The sequence below is a fragment of the Apium graveolens genome, chromosome 8 (genome assembly GCF_009905375.1).
Source record: "Apium graveolens cultivar Ventura chromosome 8, ASM990537v1, whole genome shotgun sequence".
NCBI classification, from domain to species: Eukaryota; Viridiplantae; Streptophyta; class Magnoliopsida; order Apiales; family Apiaceae; genus Apium; species Apium graveolens.
Genome location: NC_133654.1, coordinates 28,362,270 through 28,367,040, shown reverse-complemented (window position 1 = coordinate 28,367,040; position 4,771 = coordinate 28,362,270). Strand labels below are relative to the sequence as shown.

Here is a 4,771-nt window from a genome sequence, read left to right as displayed (position 1 = left end):
TGCCGACTCAATGAGATGGGCTTGCTTCCCGAACGTTGGGCAAGTAATCAATTCATTTACCAAATCTGCAACCTCGTTGCGAATATAAAATACACCACAGAGCCGGATTCCCCAGGTTTTGAGCGAGTATTTAAATCCCCTTTAAAAAGGAAGATCTTAAATATAAAAATGAGTTTTGGGATCCGCTCTGACTTTTAAAAATCATTTTGAAGACTCGAAAACACTTTAAAGAGTGTTTGGAGTAAGGCTGATTTAATGAAGTAAATCAGTCCCCAGAATATTAGAAAATATCTGAATATTATTAATTAAATAATATTCCCGTAAAGAATAGTCTTTATAAAAATAATTGAAGTAGAAGTATTAAAATTTATACTTGAAACGAGTATTAATTAACCAAAGCTATACTTATATGAAAGTATTATCTTTATTTGAATAATCGAAAATAAGTTTGATTATTGACATCTTATTCTTTAATAAAATAAAGAATATATTTCAGCAAATAATCGGAGTCATAGATCCTCAAATGAATATTCAAATAATATTCATTAAATAATATAAACTGAGTCATAAGCCTTCGAATGAATATTCAAATAATATTCAATAAATAATATAAAAGAGTCATAAGCCCTCGAATGAATATTCAAATAATATTCAAATAAATAAATAAAAGGAGTCATACGCCTTCGAATAATATTCGAAATAATATTCAATAATAAAATAAAGTTAAAGTTATCGAATAAACCTTATTCGATTAATAGTTTTGAAAACTATGACCATATATATATATAAATATATATATATATATCCATATCCATATATACAAAATCTACTCGGGATCCTCGACTCCCGGTTTTAGAAAATATTTTCACCTTTGAGTCCCTATACTAAGGGTATATGCAAGATACCGCTATCCTCTAGCATAGGTATTATCAAATGAACCAACAGATATATATTTCAAGAATATGAAACAGGCATGCATATATACCATATCACATGCTACAATATATCGCAAAAATTTGCTAAATAACCAATAGGCATTTATCGCAAGATCATGCATATACAAATGTATACATCACAACAATAGTATAACGGATAGAATACTTGCCTGAGCGACTTGGGGGTGAGAAAGGCTCGGGACGAGTCTGATAACCTATAAACAACAAGTAAGTTGGAATTAAACCAAAATCACTTGTAAATCTATGCTTTAACTAACTTAGACTCTAATGCTAGTTTTGCGCTCACCGATTTGCTTAAGTCACTCGGGTACCCTCGGCTCCACCATTTTTAATAATTTAACCTTTACGAGTTTTAAAACGATTCTTTCGCGAATGTCTTACCAACTGCCTAACACACTTACCATAAATGTTTCACACATTAATTAACCCTTTTTGGTCTTTAACCTACATTCCAAAGTAAGGCGAGGGAAAAAGTTTCGTTCGCGAAACGCCGTTACTTGAAACGGTCGTTTCTCCTAAACCGTAAATCGGAATCGAACGAACTACATATCAAAACGAAGCTCGTAACATGAGCTATCTAAACATGGCAGTGGTCACAATCTAGCAGGGGGTTCTCGGGTCCTAATGCTATGCACAAAAACAGTCCAAAGAAAATCGGACGTTACGACGACTATGTTTACGCGATTTCCCAATTTTATACCATTCAATTCCATCACCAAACAACCCCAATCCCTTCATACAATCAAAGTCCATCCATATCACATCCTAACAGCCCCAAAACTCAACATTATGAACTTTATACTTAAGTTCATTAACCAATAATCAAGATTTACAACTTCAAACTCATTACAAATCCAACCACACTCTAAGTATACAAGGATCATGCTCCTCATGAATTATAACAATCAAAACCATTCCTAATACTCAAAAGTAAAGCTAGGGTTTGAAGTTTTATACCTTCTTGAAGCTTTTAATCAATGAAAGATCCTTGGAAAGCCCATGGAAGCCTTGATCTATGCTTAAGCTACCTTGTCCTTACAAATAAAATCAAGAATCAAAAATTTGTTCTTGAAAGTTACTATTCACCCTAAACTTTTAGGAATTGATTAACTAGGTAAACCTTGGATTCTTGGATCCAAACTTATAGCATAACTAAGTTATGAATTATGGAAGCTAAAGAAACAAACCTTATAATTTTTGAAGGTGTGTAGCTTGAGTTTTTAAAAACTCCTCCTTATTTTTCTTGAAAAGGCCGAGAGCAAGATGAAGAAGAAAGAGAGATTTTTGTGGTTTTGCTTTGATTTGATTTTTGGTTAGTTGTTTTTGTTTTGTTTTAGGTCAATTACCCATTTACCCTTGATTTTGTGTGGCTAATATTCCACCACATTTCCTTCCCTCTTATGTCATGCTTGCATCACTTTGTGATGTCATCACCCCTCCTTTGTCCTCTTTCTATTGGTTGGATGACATCATCCCCCACTAATCCCTTTGATTAGCTTCTAATTGTTTGCCTAATGACCGCTGATCTGTTATACGGTTCGCTTAACTTTCGTTCTCGTTTCTCGTTTGAAGGATCATACCCGGGATCTTATTACTTAGGTTCCCTTAACCTTTCTCAATACATTATATTCCTTTTTATGATCCTCTATTATAATCCTTTAATTTAAATCCTTTTTATCCTGTTACCTTATACTCAAATCTCTCCGTATCTTGTGGATTTCCGGGAAAAACTAAAGTGTTCGGATTTGGATTCTGACGATCTTTACATACACTTATATCCCATATAAAGTACTAATAAAATCTCAGAATATCCATATCAGAACCCCTACATAGTGTGGCATGAAAAGTTTTCTCATTCAGCAAAAACACTATTCATAAGGGTTTCAAAAATTTCTCAAAAATTGGGGTTATTACAGTGCGTATTCGTCTTATGTGCGTCGCGAACATATAAGATAGGGTGTTAATCTCTTGTGAAGCGATGGTGGATCTTGAGATTTAGAACTTGCCATGCTAGCATAGGTTCATGTACGTTGTGCATGATTAGTGGGTAACTCTAACAGTTTTATTTGCCCTATGTAATCAAAAGGAATAACTTGTGCTTAAATCGTTGTGTTGTCAATTTCTGTAGACATATAGGAACTCAACATAATTGATGACTATTCAACTTCTATCTTAATTGTGGATGCTTGGTAGAATGGTATTAGTACAATGAAAGTTGGCTTTTATCAATTTCGTATTATTCGATTAATATCATCATTGTTACATGCTAAAGGTAATAACAATGGCTATAGAAGGAAGTAATAATGAAGTTATGATCTCATGAGTGTTTTATTATTGATAAGTTGAAGTGTTAGTTAAGTGGTTAATTAAGTAGTTAATTATAGTTAATATTTAATCAACAATTTTAAGTGTTATTATCTTAACATTGAGAAGTAGTCATACATTGGTGAGTGAGTTTAATTAGACAAAACTTAGTCTGAGTCTCTGAGGGAACGAACTAGAAAGTATTCTATATTATTTGCGAACGCGTATACTTGCGTGAATATTAGTGCGTGATTTCGCCCTAACAAGTTTTTGGCGCCACTGCCGGGGACTCGGCGTATTTGTTTAGTTTATGTACTTACCATCATTGGTCATTAGGACTCAGTGATTAGGACGTAGTAGTTAATTACTCTTTTCGGTTGTATTTCAGGTACTTTAGCAAGCGTTTATGCAAACTCATTCTCGTGCTCGCAAGAGGACCTTAGATACAGCTGAGGAGAAAGACGAAGTTCTTGATACTCCGGAGAAGTTAGATTTTGAGGATTCGGATTCAGGAACTGAGCAGAAAGAACCAGTAAACATGGGAGATCGTATTGTTCAAGCTGATCCAGCTCTTATGGATTTTTCTCGGCCTAAAATTGATGACATTCAGTCAAGCATCCTTCATCCGGCTATTCAAGCTAACACCTTTGAAATCAAGTCGGGGACTATTCAGATGGTGCAGAATTCTGTTTCTTTTGGAGGAGCGGCAACTGAAGACCCCAACATGCACATAAGGAATTTTGTCGAGATCTGCAGCACTTTTAAGTATAATGGCATGACTGATGAGGCTATCAAGTTGAGGCTTTTCCCATTCTCACTGAGGGATAAGGCTAAAGACTGGTTACATTCTGAACCAGCTGCGTCCATCACTACGTGGCAAGATCTTGCACAAAAGTTTCTGGTGAAGTTTTATCCAATGGCAAAGACTGCTGCTATGAGGAGTGCTCTTACTCAGTTTGCGCAACAACCTACAGAATCTATGTGCGAGGCTTGGGAACGCTACAAGGAAATGTTGAGAAAATGTCCACATCATGGAATGCCGGATTGGATGGTAATCACTGGTTTTTATAATGGTTTGGGGGCCCAATCTCGGCCCATGCTCGATGCAGCAGCTGGAGGCGCCTTATGGGCTAAAAGCTATACTGAGGCGTACAATCTTATCGAGACGATGGCTGTAAATGAGCATCAAAACCCAACTCAGAGGATGACGTCAGGCAAGGTAGCAGGTATTCTGGAAGTTGATGCAGCCGCCGCTATTGCAGCCCAGCTCCAAGCGCTATCAATGAAGGTTGATTCTTTGGCTACGTATGGAGTTAATCAAATAGCTATGGTTTATGAGCTTTGTGCAGGTTCTCATGCTACGGATCAGTATTCTCTTGTCAACGAATCTGTTTAGTATGTGAATAATTATCAGCGACAACAGCAGGCTGTGCCAGCGACCTATCATCCTAACAACAGAAATCATCCAAATTTCAGCTGGGGGAATAATCAGAATGCTATTCAGCCACCAT

At 36.0% G+C, this 4,771-nt stretch overlaps 1 non-coding gene across 1 annotated transcript; it reads right to left on the bottom strand.

The window, feature by feature from the left end:
- Positions 1-4,191: 4,191 nt before the first annotated feature.
- LOC141681668 (small nucleolar RNA R71) lies at positions 4,192-4,298 on the bottom strand. The gene has a single exon (XR_012559095.1). It is a non-coding gene; the product is annotated as a small nucleolar RNA R71 (small nucleolar RNA).
- Between the last annotated feature and the right edge of the window lie 473 nt (positions 4,299-4,771).